The sequence below is a fragment of the Mustelus asterias genome, unplaced genomic scaffold (assembly GCF_964213995.1).
Source record: "Mustelus asterias unplaced genomic scaffold, sMusAst1.hap1.1 HAP1_SCAFFOLD_35, whole genome shotgun sequence".
Lineage (NCBI taxonomy): Eukaryota > Metazoa > Chordata > Chondrichthyes > Carcharhiniformes > Triakidae > Mustelus > Mustelus asterias.
The window spans coordinates 4,704,899-4,721,052 of NW_027590117.1; the positions used below are offsets into that span (position 1 = coordinate 4,704,899).

General features: G+C 44.3%; 2 protein-coding genes and 1 non-coding gene across 3 annotated transcripts in view; 2 read left to right on the forward strand and 1 right to left on the reverse strand.

Annotated features, from left to right (window-relative positions):
- The window catches only part of LOC144482285 (uncharacterized), an 872,976-nt gene that overhangs the window by 634,376 nt on the left and 222,446 nt on the right, over positions 1-16,154 (reverse strand). The gene's annotated exons all lie outside the window — the stretch shown is intronic.
- The window catches only part of LOC144482277 (uncharacterized), a 411,284-nt gene that overhangs the window by 218,912 nt on the left and 176,218 nt on the right, over positions 1-16,154 (forward strand). The gene's annotated exons all lie outside the window — the stretch shown is intronic.
- Positions 4,736-4,819, forward strand: trnal-cag (transfer RNA leucine (anticodon CAG)). The gene has a single exon. It is a non-coding gene; the product is annotated as a tRNA-Leu (tRNA).

The following is a 16,154-nucleotide window of genomic DNA, read 5'->3' on the forward strand; positions in this document are numbered from 1 at the left end:
CTAAGGGGCAATTTTTAACCTGTCCAATCAACCGAACCCGCACATCTTTGGACATCTATTGATTTAAAACAACAACCTCCGTGGTGGGAAGCACACCCTGGCTGGACAATAACACATGTCATCACCTCGAGTGTAACAGATAGAGAAAGACACACAGAAAAGCAGTAAGAGACTATCAGGATACACACACAATGACAGACAGAAAAGGTGCCGAGCAAACCAGCAAGATACTGAGATGGAAAACATGATTATTTCTGAAAAGCTGTTTTCTGTTACACAAAGCCAGGCCCTGTTTTGAAATCTATTTCCTGCTGTTTAACTGTGTTCTGTGCTGTGTAACTGTTCTCTCCGTTGTGGAACGGTGACTCTGTCGTTGACAGATCTTCACTGTGGTTGTGTCAAATTCTTCCCTGTTGTGTAAATGTGTTCCCTGTTGTGTAAATGTGTTCCCTGTTGTGTAAATATGATCCATCTTGAGCAGAAGTTTTCTCGGTTCTGTAAAGGCGTGTCCTGTTGTGTGACATGTTCTCTGTTGTTCTGTGATGTTGTCTCTGGAAAACAATCGACGGAAATTTCAAGGCAGCCATTTCTGAAGCTTGCATTCAATTCCCGCTTTATTTGGGCCGAATGGCCAACTCCTGTTTCTGTTTTCTATCCATGTTTCTATGTATTAAATCCGTGAATTTGAATTTTGCAAGCTGCCGTGGTGGGATTTACTCCGTGTCCCCAAATATTAGTCCGGACCTCTGGATTGCCAGCCCAGTGACATAACCTTTCATCCCTGTGAACAAAAACAGTTCATTCAGCTCATTATTAAACCTCTTCCTGAGGACATTAGAATTCCATCCACAGAATTCCCATTGGCCGATTGATAACAAATCATTTTGTTCGAGTTGGGAACATCAATAATTTATCCAGATCAAACAGATATTGTGGAATTGTTCGGATCAAAACTTCTAAGATAATGAGAATTAAACGGACAAAGTTACAAGGGAAGTAATTCTGAGAAAGCTCCCTGCAATTTCTGAAAGAAATAGTGGATTTCAGTCAACAGGCTCAGTTTTGAGGAGGTTCCACCAGATTTCTGTACAAAGTGACTGGGTTGGAAACTGTAATCTTCAGATAGCATCACAAAAGGCACCGTTCGGCTCCGGTTACGCGCCTGAAAGTGAGTGATTTTTGTGGAGTATGTGGAATATTTCTGGTTCCAGTCCTGTTCAGCCACCGCCACCGCCCCCCCCGCCCCCCCCCCCGCCACCCCCTCTTCCCACCCCCCAACTCTTTTTCCGTTACGTCGATGACTGTATCGGTGCTGCTTCCTGCTCTCATCTGCGCCTGGAAAAAATAGCGATTTTGCTTCCATTTTCTACCCTCGTATTTTCGCATGGTCCAAATCCGACACTTCCCTTCCCTTCCTTGACCTGTCTGCCTCCAATTCTAGATAGACTGACCACCAGTAACTAAAGCCCCACCGACTCACACGCCGAGTACAGATCCTCATACCCCGCTCCCTGTAAGGACGCCATCCCCATTCTCCTAGTTTGTTCACCTCAGTCGGAATTGCTACCCTGATGAACGGTAGCACAGTGGTTAGCACTGCTGCTTCACAGCTCCAGGGTCCTGGGTTCGATTCCCGGCTCGGGTCACTGTCTGTGTGGAGTTTTCACATTCTCTTCGTGTCTGCGTGGGTTTCCTCCGGGTGCTCCGGTTTCCTCCCACAGTCCAAAGATGTGCGGGTTAGGTTGATTGGCCGGGTTAAAAACTGTCCCTTAAAGTCCTGAGATGCGTAGGTTAGAGGGATTAGCGGGTAAAATATGTGGGGTTAGGGCCTGGGTGGGATTGTGGTCGGTGCAGACTCGATGGGCCGAATGGCCTCCTTCTGCACTGTAGGGTTTCTATGATTCTAAGATTCTTTCCAAATCGGCGCTCCTGACATGGACTCCAACTTCCTGAAACCAAGGTGCCTCCACCCCGACCCTCGGTGTTTGGTTGGGCGCTCAACCGTGCCCTATTCATCTCCCGCACCTCTGACCTCACCCCTTTCTCCTCGCAGAGCCACGATCGGCTCCCAAAATACAGAAGTCAAACAGACATTGTTATCGTCTTCTTTTCCATCTGCTCACTCAATATTTCGTCGATATCTTCACAAAATCCAAAAGGAATGGCGATCAGTTTTCCAGTCAGTGATCAGCCCTCTGGAGGTGATAAAAGAAAATGAACAGTTTCATCCACTCTCGAAACCCTGGGGGCTTGAACATGCGCGGTGAACCACGTTAGATTTTAAATCAAACGCCTGAACAACTCGGTCATCGCAACTATAACCAACATCTAACAAACCAGTTTATGAACAGCTGATTTCTTCAAAGTTTACCTTTGATTGTCTCGCCAGAAAATGACGAGGAATCTAACACACTATCCGTTGCGTCACAGAGCCACACCTGGTGCACTTATTCCCCATCCCCATATGGGAATTTCTGACGTATCGAACAGACAGTTCAAAAGTTCAGCAATTGGACAATGACTATATTTCAAAAATCCTTTATTATCAGTGAAATGATTTGGGACGCCCTTTGGTTCTGAAAAGAGCTACAGAAATTCCAGTCGAACTCTGAAAGGACACAGACAGCTTAGTGGAATGGGAGGACATGTGGCGGATTAAGTGATTCATTTTGGTGGGAAGAACGCAAAGAGACAATACAAAATAAATGATATAATTCCAAAAGGGGAAACAGGAACAGCGGGAAATATATGGACCTGTGTACAAATCATTGAAGGTGGCAGGGCAGTTTGTAACAGCCGTATATTATCCCCGGATTTAAAAACAACATCAGGATTTTGATACAAATTTTCTGCAAAGAAAATCCAGATGTACTATTCGATCGCACATTAGATATTCCAAGCATTGCCTGTCGCCTGAGGTATGGTAACCCTTGGGTTAAATCGCCACAAGTAAGCTCTCCCTTTTGAGGGGGAAAGCAGCCTCTGGTCATTTGCACCTACGGTGACTTTACCTTTATATCTGTGTCATATTCTTTGATTTTATTTCATTTGATTTATTCTTGTCACATGCATTAGTACACAGTGAGAAGTATTGTTTCTTACATGCTACGCAGACAAAGCATACCATACATAGCGAAGGAAAGAAGAGAGCGCACAATGTAGAGTTACAGTCACAGCAACATGTAGAGAAAGATCAAATTAATACGAGATAGGTCCAATCAAAATTCTGATGATAACAAGGAAGACGCTGTTCTTTACTTGGTTCGTGCCTGCCGTCAGATTTTTGTATCCAGTTCTCGACAGAAGCCGGGGGAAGATAATCTGTCCACGGTGCGTGGCTGCTTCAACTGGCTGCTTTTCCAAGGCAATGCGGCGTGTCAATGGATGGCAGACTGGTTTGCGTGATGAACTGGCTTTGTTTACGACACTTTGTAGATTTTTTGCGGTCCTGGACAGAGCAGGAGCCGCACCAAGCTGTGATGCAACCAGAACGAATGCTTTTTCTGGTGCATCTGTCTGTATTCAGACTGTGTTTTGCATTATCTGCTGCTCAATGAAGATTGGGATCTTTCTGATTCGATCAGTTAAACTGTGCGTGGAGAAGTGACTTGTTCTGACTGTCAGCTTCCGGAACTGAAACATGGTTTCTCAATGAATTCTGTCTCTTTCAACTTTTGGTACTGCAACTGAGTTTCTGTATCCCCTCATTTTGACTCACCGATTTATGTTGTTTATTCATTTCTGGGGTGTGGGTGTCGCTGGCTGGGCCCGCATTATTGCCCATCCTAAATTTCCCTTGAACTGAGCGGCTTGATAGGTCACCTCAGAGGGCAGCTTAGAGTTACCAAAGTTGCTGTGTGTCGGGGGCCCCATTTAGGTCCAAACCAGTTAAAATATTCATTCCTTAAAGGACATTAGTGAAGCAGTTGTCTTCCTTTTGACAATCGATCCATGGTCGTCAGACTTTTAATCCCAGATGTTCTTAATTGATGAAATTTCACCATTTGCCTTGGTGGTGGTGGTGGTCTGTGTGTGTGTACGTGAGAGAGAGAGATTCTCACATAATCAGTCCGTTTGTGAGTGTGGATTAACCTTTTATACTCCCTCACAAACACTGTGATCCCCTTGCTTTTGTGAATTCCCAAGAAGCATTTGTACTACTGAGACCCTGGTGGTCGGGTGGAGGGTGGGGTGAGGGTTGAAGGCAATGCCGCAGGGTGCTGAGTGTGGAAGCAGCCGATTTTAAAGCTTGTGAGTTGGAAAGTGAAGAGTGAACTTGTCTGTGTGAAGATCACAGAAAAGGTATGTCTGGACCTGCGCCCTCGAGACAAGTTTTGGGTTGTCAGTAAATGAACTCCTGTAATGAAGGGACAAAATCAGAAAGAGGAAATGCTGGAAATATTCAGCAGCTCCGAAAGCAGCTGTGGAGAGATATTCCTGTCGCCAGGATATAACTCTCCGATTGGATACTTCACGTTGCTCAGATCTGACACTCTCAACACCTTCGTGTAAGGAACAGGTAGGGCGGGAATTGGGTCTTTGTTGATTTGAGCAAACAGCGCAATCCAGCAATGAGAAGCTCCTCAGCCCCCGGCGGCTTGGGAAAGGATGGGACTCAGATACAGGACTCTGGTTAGCGTTCAAAAATGGAAAAATACATCGAGTTATAAATGTAATGACAATAAAGGTGGAATTCAGATCGACTTGTGCAGAAATTTTACACTTGGCTAATGTAGTCAGGATGGCCGAGCTGTCTAAGGCGCTGCGTTCAGGTCGCAGTTTCTTCTGGAAGGCGTGGGTTCAAATCCCACTCCTGACAGTGATTTTTCGTTCGCGAAGCAGCATCCAAACCCAAGAAATTTCTCACCTGGCAGCACAAGGGCAGCTGATGCTGAGAAACAACGACCACCTGTGAGTTCCACTCCGAGACACACTTCATCCTGACTTGGAAATGTATCACCGTTCCCCTGGCTGGCTCACAATCTTGGAACTCCCTCCCGAACAGGAGTGTATGTGCACATATACCACATGGACTGCAGCGGCACCAGAATGAATTCATCGCCAATTACTCAAAGATTATTAATTTGGACAATAAATGTTTCTCGCGCCAGCGGCACACATATCCCGTATGAATAAAGTACTTTTTTAAAAATCACCTCGTGCCACAGAAGGAGCACATCTGCCTTCAGAGCAGAAAACTGTGTGTGAATCACATCCTGAACACGGCTACTTTTATACCAGATGTGTGTCTGAAAACAGTAAGTGGAACCAAGCTCACGATAAAACTCTCAATGTTTAGTGGAAGTGTTTCACTGAGTGATTTGTGTGATTCCCTCTGATGTGCTTTCTTTTGTGAATTCCTAAGGAGCACCTCCCCTGAGACCCTGGTGGGCGGGTGTCGGGGAAAGGCGGATTTGAAAGGTTTACAGGGAAATCGGTGCAGTCTCGATGGGCCACTGTGGGATTCAGTTATTTTTCTTTCATGGATCTATCCGAGATCCCATAGCATCTGTGGAGAGAGAACCGGTCATTCCCGTGAAAGGTCTGCATCTGAAATGTGAACTATCTCTATTTTCAGAGGGACGTTACAGATCTGGTAATATCTCTTTTTTCACGAATACCACCAGATCTGGAAAGTATTTCCAGCATTCTGATGTACCCTCGAAGAGCGGTATCAGGCTCTGTGGCTTAGTTGGTTAAAGCACCGATTTAGTAAATCAGAAGATTCTGGATTCAGATCCTCTGATTCCTTTCCAGTGAACTTTGCAACTACGTAAGTCGCAATATCCATTTCTTGCTTGTCAATGTTGTCTTTCCCTTCACAGTGGATAATCTACAACGATAAAAAAAACATAGTTCGAGAGTCTCCTCGAATATCTTGACTATTTATTGACATGATCCAGGTACTTTCATCATCTTGCAGTAAAAAAACATTTAATTTGCAGTAAATCCAATTCTCCAAGTTCTACAAACATAGCGTTCCATTGTTTTCTCAGGGAATTTCGAACAGAGTCAAATCGCCTTAGAATCACACCATCCCGACAGTGGTGAAGGAGACCATTCTGCCCATCGAGTCTATCCCGACTCTCCGACAGAGAATCGCACACAGGACCTATTCCCGCAGAACCACGCATCCACCCCGCTAATCTACCGATACAAACACCTTGGTGACCAAGGGGCAATCCAGCATGGCCAAATCCACCCAACCTGCTCATCTTTGGACTGTGGGAGGAAACCGGAGCACCTGGTTTCCTGAGATAACTTGCCTGGATGAATGCAGTTTGAACAGCACTGCAAAAACATGGCACCAGCCAGGACAAAGCATCCCACTTCATTCACTTCCCATGCATAAAGCTTCACTCCCTCCACTACCGACACACAATGGCAGCAGTTTGCGCCATCTACAAGATGCACTGCAGCAACAGAGCAAGACTCCTTTGCCAGCACCTTCCAAACCCACGACCACGACAGCCTAGAAGGACAAGCGCAGCAGACACGTCAGAATAACACCACCAGGTTGCAGGGCACTGATATTTATTTATTGATTGTAGTTATTTATAAGTTGTTGTTGTTGCACGTGTGTGTTGTTTAATCTTCGTGATCTTCAAAAGAAGCGAAATATCTAATTGAAAAAGATGCTACTATTTCTAACCCAACCAGCGAACGTCGTGTCACACTTTAAAAATGCTCCCGGGGTTTGCGATTTATTTTTGAGTCAGTGGTTTCCCTGGGAGCCAATAAACAGAAGCAGCATGGAGAGATGGCAGAGCAGGAAATGTCGGTGCCGAAGCTGAATCACATCAACGGAGCAGCAACCTGCTTTCGACTAATGGGACCCCAAGTCCGATTCTGGTGGGCCTGAAACCCACAACCTTTGAATGGCTGACTTGCCATTATTTAGCTGTCTAACGCGCTACCCAAAGCGCCACATGCTGGAAGTTTGCTTTACTTGTCCATATATGGATTTTTGACAATGTGGAAAGTTCAACAATCTCGTAGTTAAAAAGTCAAGGACTGTGAAGAGTGACTTTATTATTTGCAAGTCATGTTGCTACATCTTATGTCTGTTAAAACAGCTGTGGGAATACAGACCATTTTGTCCTTTGTACATGAAATCTGTCCATCACAGAATGATCCTCCCTCTTTCTCTTCCTTATTCTCGTGGACAGCTCGGAATATAATCTCACAGGGTTGATAGTCGGGGGCACATTCTACTCTATCTGTCACAGCGCTGATCAGAATCTGTTCCCTGTTCCAGTTAAACACCTGCACAGAACACAACGCAAAGCTGGAAGCTGGAAACCAGAATCAAAAACCGAAAATGCTGGATATGCTCAGCAGGTGATGGATGAATGGAGATTCCTGTAAAAGAGACCTTGGGGTACAGGTTCATAGCTCCTTGAAAGTGGAGTCACAGGTGGACAGAGTGGTGAAGAAGGCTTTCGGGATGCTTGGTTTCATTGGTCAGAACATTGAATTCAGGAGTTGGGACGTCTTGTTGAAGTTGTACAAGACATTGGTAAGGCCACACTTGGAATACTGTATACAGTTCTGGTCACCCTATTATACAAAGGATATTATTAAACTAGAAAGTGTGCAAAAAAGATTTACTAGGATGCTATCAGGACTTGATGGTTTGAGTTATAAGGAGAGGCAGGATAGACTGGCACTTTTGTCTCTGGACTGTCAAAGGCTGAGGGGTCTATAAAATAATGAGGGGCATAGATCAGCTAGATAGTCAATATATTTTCCCAAAGGTAGGGGAATCTAAAATGAGAGGGCATCGCTGTAAGGTGAGAGGGGGAGATACAAAAGGGTCCAGAGGGGCAATTTCCTTCACACAGAGGGTGGTGAGTGTCTGGAACAAGCTGCCAGATGCAGTAGTAGAGGCGGGTACAAATTTGTCTTTTAAAAAGCATTTAGAGAGTTACATGGGTAAGATGGGTATAGCGGGATATGGGCCAAATGCGGGCAATTGGGAGTAGCTTTGGCGTTTTGATAAAAAGGCGGCATTGACAAGTTGTCCGAGGGCCTGTTTTCATGCTGTAAACCGCTATGACTATATGACAAGCCGGTGAAGCACAGCACAGTTGCACAATTTAAAGTTTCCTTTCATCCAAAATAGATATTCCATTCTAGTATTTTGAACAATTCAAATTGAAAATGTGCATTGTTATTCTCGTCGCCACAGCCTGAAAACAACTCCAGGCATTGATCTCTCCCTTGGATTTTAAATTTGTAAATCCATTCTCTATCTTTTAAAGCTACTATTGAAACTGTATCCATCACCCGCTCATTTCCTTGTGAATGAGCAGGAGAATTGAAGATATATTTGGATAATTTTCCTTTGACTACATTTGTACAGAAGCATCAAGGTCAAGGAGGGAACCACACACAGCACTTCATGAAATTCACCCACTAAAAGGTGACAGTGTTTAATCAAGGGATGGTTCTATTTGTTCATTTATTATTAATGGAGAATATAAAAGTTGGAACGTTGTGCAATCTGGGCATTGTAACTGAGCAAAATGAAACACAATGCGGACTGGGCAGGATAAGCCTAGCATGGGCAATGGACAGAGTGGAGGTGCGACGTTGGCTGGCTTGTGAGACGGCGCAGGGAGATGTTGCAAGGTGAAGGTACATCGGAAAATGGGAGTGTAAAATGTTGAATGATGAATGTGCAAGTAGATTGTGCAATGTAGACTGCAGGCTGGATATTCAATGGGTTCTGTGATGGGTGAATAGACTGTGGAATCTTGGCATGGTAAAGGTGCAATGGGGATTAGGACGGGTAAAGGTGTATCCTTTATTTTATATCACCTCTCCTCGATCTTCGGACCAAAATGCATCACTTCACACTTCCTTACATTAATTAACTTGTATCTGTCACGTGTCTGCCCATTCCACCAGACTGTCTATATCTTCTTGCAGATTATCAATATCCTCCTCACTAAAAATCATAATATTTTCAAATTTTGCACCACTGACAAATTTTGAGATCGAAACCTAAGCACCCAGATATAGGTCAGTAATATATATCAAGAAAAGCAAATTTCTCTCTATATAATATCCCCAATCAGAAACAGGTAAAACTTTCTGAAAAATATGCTTTAATAGGTTTGTACTAATAATTAAACTGTTGCTGAATGAAATTCTAACTAAGCTAATTATTCAAATGCCATTTGGTTCCAAATAAAATGCGAACCGACACTAATACATTCAATTATAAGCATAGCCTTGCTCATTTATCAGGATTTAAATGACGAATACAGAGGGAAGCAGCGTACTGGTAGATTTCAAAATGAAATGGCCAAAAGATTTAGTATTTCTAAATTGCGCAGTCCTAGGTTCAATATGATGTGAACAATTCTTGTCTGTTGTGTCCCTCTCTGATGTCTGAACTTCAGCCTACCAGAGTGTGCTGGCATCCATTGGCCGCAATACAGAACTGCAGTAGAGCGGAAAAATGCATCTCAACTGTCGCTGTTGCAGAGACAGATCAAACAGGAGTTAATGATTGGATATCGGCATTACATTCCATAGAGAAATCAATATTAATGTACTTTTAAATGCAGTCAGTATGACTTCGAATTTGCTCTTACCTGGAGCAGTTGAGTCGACTAGCACAGATGTACGAAAGGAAAATCTCGGTAATGAGACGATGGAGAATGAATTTCAGAGATAAGCAGATGATGTGACGTTGAAGAGTTTTAGTAGAGGATAGTGTGGAATCATGTACTAATTAGAACAAAGGCCCTGTTTCAATTATGTACCTTCCAGATAGAATGTGTACAGATTTGCTAAGTCTCTCAGAGAGATTCATAATGAACATCACACACATATGTCGCACCAGAGACAGAGCGATACAGAATGAGTCCAACACTCATACACCTCGAATCTTAGAATGGATACAGCAAAGAGAGGGAGATCATTCGGCCCTTTGTCTCTATGCTGGTCTGTACAAGAACAACTCAGCTCATCCCTTTCCCGTCCTTGTCTCATAACCATGGAAATCCTTTCACTTCAGGTGCTGATTCCATTCCTCCTTGACAGCCCTGATTTGATGCTGCCTCTGCCACCCTCTCAGGCAGTGCATCCCAGGTCCTAAATACTCTGCACATTAAAAGCCATCCTTCTCTCCTCAGGCAATGGGAGCAATATTTCTTCATCTACTCTTCTTAGACTGCACCCACAAGCCCACCACCTCTACCAGGGTAGAGACAGAGAGATTCTTTCCAATTAGAAAGGAAACAAGAACTTGAGGACACAGCCTCAAAATAAGGGGGAGTCAGTTTAGGACAGAGTTGAGGAGGAACTTCTCCTCTCGGAGGGTAGTGAATCTCTGGAATTCTCTTCCCATTGAAGCAGTGGAGGCTACCTCGTTAAATATGTTTAAGTCACAGGTAGATAGATTTCTGATCAATAAGGGAATTCACGGTTTTGGGGAGCGAGCGGGTAAGTGGAACTAAACCACTATCAGATCAGCCATGATCTTATTGAATGGCGGGGCAGGCTCGAGGGTCTAGATGGCCTACTCCTGCGCCAATTTCTTATGTTCTTATGTTCTTACCATCTCGAAGGACAGCGGCAATAGATACATGGCAACACCAGCACTGCAAGCTCCCCCTCAAGCCACTCACCATCCTGACTTGGAAATACATCGCGGCTCTTTCGCTGTCAGAGTGGCAAAATTCTGAAAGACTGTATGGCGAACAGCACTGTGGCTGTACCGACACCTCATGGACTGCAGCCGTTCAAGAAAGCAGCAAACCATCACCTTTCGAATGTCAGTTGGGGATTGGCAATGAATGCTGGCCTCTTCAGTGATGCCCACCTCTCGAAATGAATAAAACAAATAAACTCTCGCAACTACAACCGGAGACAGATAGATACAGAACAAATCTCACTCACGTGCATGTTTGGATACAATCTGAATCCCCCAACCACATTCACTAACAGAGGGTAAAATGCAGTCGAAATTGGGCGATCGTTATCCAGTTGCAGTTTAACCAGAGTTTTATACAAGAATAGAGAACATCTTAACACAACGTGCAACATTTTAACCCAATATGGAACATTATGAGACCAGTTAATCATCTTTCTGCCGAACAGAAAACATCTTCACGGAGAATATTTTCACACAACACGGAACACGTTTACAGAGCAGGGCATATATTAACAGAACATTTTAAAAAAGTGCACAACATGGATCATATTTATACAACCGGAAAGATATTGACAGCATCAGGGAAACATTTTACACAACAGCAGAAAGCACCTCTCAACAACAGAGAGCAGAGTTACACAGCAGGAAATATATTTACAAATATGTACTTGAAACAGAAAATTCCTTTAAAAATAGAGATCGATTTTCCAAGTCCGTGCTTTGCCGGTTTCCCATCACCTTTGCCTGTCGTTACGTGTCCAGACAATCTCTCTTACTGCTATTGTGTGTTTTTCTCTGTTTTATTCTCGCTTTGATGCAGTGGCTGAGCGTCCTGACACTGGAACGTGTATGAAATGATACAGGAGCGAAAATCTGCCTGACTATATTGATAGGCAGCAGAAAGGGCACTTCCCGGAGCAGAGTGGCGCAGCGGAAGCGTGCTGGTCCCATAACCCAGAGGTCGATGGATCGAAACCATCCTCTGCTATTCCTATTATCACTGACAATTGAACGACTTGTGGCTTTTCCGTGGAGTCTGCAGACAGGTATTGACATCGGCTTCTCTTTTCTCCAAAAAACCTCAATCTGCAATGAATCAATTTTATATGCAAGAAAGCATACGAACGGGGAACATCTTAACACAACATGCAACAATTTACTGACAGAAACATCTTCACGGAGAATCTTCTCAAACAACATGGAACACATTTGCAGAGCAGGGGCCATATTAACAGAATAGAAAAAAAAACATTTGCACAGCCGGAAACACAACAGCGGAGCATCTTACACAACAGCAGAAATCATCTCTCAACAACAATTGAGACAGTTACATGGGTAAGATGGGTCTGGAGGGTATGGGGCAAACACGGGCGATTGGGAATCGCTCGGTGGTAAAAAACTGGGCGGCATGGACAGGTTGGGCCGATGGGGCTGTTTCCATGTTGTAAAACTCGATATCATCGAGCACAGCAGGAAAAACAGTGAAACACTTGGCACAACAACAGTGAACATCTTTGAACAGCAGAGAGCACAGTTACACAGCGGGAAATATATTTTTAAACATATTTACAAGAGAAAACTCCTTTCAAACATCAGTGATCAATTCCGTGACTGTCGTTACACGTGAACAAACAACCTCTTTGGCTGCTTTTGTGTGTGTCTTTCTCTGACCCTTTATTCTTGGTGTAATGCAGTGGAATTGTGTAGCCAGACTGAGCCTCCTGAAACTGGTGATGGTGTTAAACAAAAGTGTGGAATTGAATATCTGACTGATTCCATTGATAGGCAGCGGGGATGGGGGGTAGGGTGAGGGGGAGGAGGAGAGGGGGGAGGGAGGAGTGGGAAGGAGGGAGGGGGGACGGGGAGAAAGAGAGGGGAGAGGAGAATGGAAGGGGGAGGGGGAGAGGGAGGGGGAGGGGGAGATGGGAGGGGGAGCGGGAGGGGAAAGGGGGGAGGGAGCAGGGGAGAGGAGGGGGCGGGGGAGGGGGGAGGGCGAGGGGTTAGGAGGGGAAGGCATGTGGAGGGGAAGGGGAAGGAGGGGGAACGGGGGAGGAAGGGGAGGGGGAGGGGAGGAGGGAGAAGGGGACAGGGGTCGTGGGGGAGGAGTGAGGGGGCTGAGACTGGGGAGCGGAGGCGGGGGGGCGGGGGTGGGGCGGGTGGAAGCGAAGATGGACTTTCTGTAGCAGAGTGGCGCAGCTGAAGAGTGCTTGGCCCATTGCTCAGAGTCCGATGGATCGAAACCACCCTCTGTTACTTCCTCTGAACAATAATAACAAAACCACTTGACTACAATTCTGCAGCATTTACGTGGAATATGCAGGCAGGTATCTGCATTGGCTCCTCTTTTCTGTTTTAAGCCTCAACCCAGTTTGATATGCACACAAGGTGTAGATACTGTGAACATGCACCAGGATATATTAGACAGAGGTAATGGTGCACAGGGCACAATTTCAGAATTTGTGGACAATGTGAAACTTGGAAGCATCGTGACGTGTGAGGAGCCTGGTGTAAAACTTCAAAAAGGACATCGGCAAGTTGACGGAATGCGTGGACAAGTTACAGATGAAATTCAAAGCTGAGAATTGTGAAGTGATTCATTCTGGTAGGAAGATTATAGAGAGACAATGAAAAGTAAAAGGGAAACAGTTCCAAAGTATCTAATCCATTTCATTAGTAACGTTTCTCAGACCTACAACTCTAAATGAGGTGCAATAGTACAACTCTAAAATAACACCAAATTACTGCGGATGCTGTCATCTGAAACCAAAAGAGAAAATGTTGGAAAATCTCTGCCGGTCTGGCAGCATCTGTAAGGAGTGAAATGAGCTCGTGTTTCGAGTCCAGATGACCCTTTGACAAAGGGTGATCTGGATTGGTTTACTGCCAATTGGTAACTTCCTTAAAGTCAATAATAATCCATTCAAAATATCCGCATATGTATTTTACAATCATAATTACTCATTTGAATGAAATTACTGCATCTCACATTACTTCGTGTTAGCTCATAAACGTATTTAAAAGTCATTTAACTGAATGCTGCGAGTTGTATCCATGCCTTCATGTCTACTGGTTTAAATATCTTACCACTCCATCAGGGGTTACACTTACAGGTATTAAAAGTCATGAGAAGTCTGGACAGAATGGATAGGGACAAACTGTTCCCACTTGTGGAATGATGAAGAATGAGAGAGAACAGATTGAACATCATGAGCAAAGGAAGGAATAGGAAGACGAGGAAAACATTTTTCACACAGTGAGAGTTTAAAGTTTGGAATACACTGCTGGAAAGTGCGGTGGATACAGATTCAATTGAAACGTTCCAAAGGAATTAGATTGTTATCTGCCGCGTTACAGGGAGAAGGCGGAGATGTTCATTTTCTGTCACAACTCCTCACATAATTTCTCATTCATCATTCATCACTGAATCGAGTGTGAACTGTTCTCTTGTCGTTTCTAAACAAGTAGAAGTGCAACACTGATTAAATGACAAGACAGTTGGTGGCCTAAGTCACTGGAGAGTTAAAAAATTACAAATATGTGTCTGAAAGGAGATGAGGATGGCACAGTGACGGAATTTGAAATAAAAACAGAAAATGCAAGAAACCTCATGCAGGTCTCGCAGCATCTATCGGGGAGAAACAGAGTTAATGCTTTCGGTGTCCGTGACTCTTCTTCAGAGTTGAGGAGAGTTTGAAATGTGACGGATTTAAAATGTTCTCGAGAATTCGGAGCACAATCTGGATTATTCATTCAAGCAATTACAAAGGCAAATCGCATGTTTGGTTTTATTGCACGTGAATTGGAGGAGATGAAGAAAAGTGTCTGGCTACAATTGTACAGGAGTTTATGGAGACCACACCTGCAATGCTGTGTGCAGCTGTGGTATCCACATTTGAGAAAAGATAAGCTTGCATTAGAGGCGGTACAGAGAAGGTTCACTAGATTACCCCCCGGAATGAGGTGGTTGTTCCATGTTGAGAGGCCGAGTGAATTATTCTGAGAGACCCTAGAGCTCAGAACAATGTGTAGATGCTGAGTGAATGATTCCATTGCTGTCCTCTGGGCAGACGAGTGGCACATGAAGTAAAAGTAAAGAAAAGTAAAGTTAAAGTAAAGTTTATTAGTCACATGTAAGGCTCACATTAACACTGCAATGAAGTTATTGTGAAATTCCCCAATTTGCCACAGTCGGGCACCTGGGTGAGTCAATCACCTAACTAGATGATGTTCAATGCACAGAAGTGTGAGTTGATTCATTTTGAGAGTGTGGAGAAATAAATGGAGAAACACTTAAGGAAATACAGGAAAAAAGGGATCTCGGTTCCTCAGTAGAAAAGTCATTAAAGGTGGTTGGGCATGTTGAGAGAGCAGGTAATAAAGCAAATGACACCCTATGTTTTATTGGAAGATTGAATACATGAATAAGAAGATCATGTTGAGATTTTAAATACACTAGATAGGCCTCACCTGGAGCACTGAGTCCAGTGCTGGGCACCACTCTTGAAGAAGTTTGGAGGGAGTGCAAACGATATTCACATGAATGATTCTGTTGACAAAGATTTGTAGCAATGAAGATCGATTGAGAAGTTGGGTATTTTTCCTCACGGGAAGAAGTCTGTGAGGACCTGTAGAGGGAAACGTAACATTGAGGAAGCAGGTGTGCTGCAGAAGGATTTGGATAGGCTGGGAGAGTGGGCTCAGAAATGGCAGAAGGAAAACAATGTGGGAAAGTGTGAGGTTACGCACTTTGGAAGGAGGAATGGAGGCACAGATTACTTTTTAAATTGTGAAATGCTTAGGAACTCAGAAGCACAAAGGGACTTGGGAGTCCTTGTTCAGGATTCTCTTAAGGTGAACGTGCAGGTTCAGTCGGCAGTTAGGAAGGGAAATGCAATGTCGAGAGGGGTGGAATACAAGAGCACGGATGTACTTCTGAGGCTGGCAAAGGCTCTGGTCAGACTCCGTGTGGAGTATTGTGAACAGTTTGGGCACCGTATCTAAGGAAGGATGTGCTGGCCTTGGAAAAGGTCCAGAGGAGGTTCACAAGAATGATCCATGTAACGAAGAGCTTGTTGTATGAAGAACGGTTGAGGACTCTGGGTCTGTATTCGTTGGAGTTTACAAGGATGAGGGGGGATCTTATTGAAACTTAAAAGATACTGGGGGGCCTGGAGAGAGTGGACACAGAGAGGGTGTTTCCACTTGTAGGAAAAACTACAACCAGAGCACAACCTCAGACGAAAGGAACGTTCCTTTAAAACAGAGATGAGGAGGAATTTCTTCAGCCAGAGTGTGGCGAATCTATGGAAATCTTTGCTGCAAAAGGCTGAGGAAGTTAGGTCGTTGAGTGTATCTAAGGCAGAGATAGATAGATTCTTGAGTAATAAGAGGATCAGGGGTTATGGGGAAAAGACAGGAGAATGGGAATGAGAAAAATGGCGGAGCAGATTCGATGGGATGAGTGGCCTAATTCTGCTCCTATGTC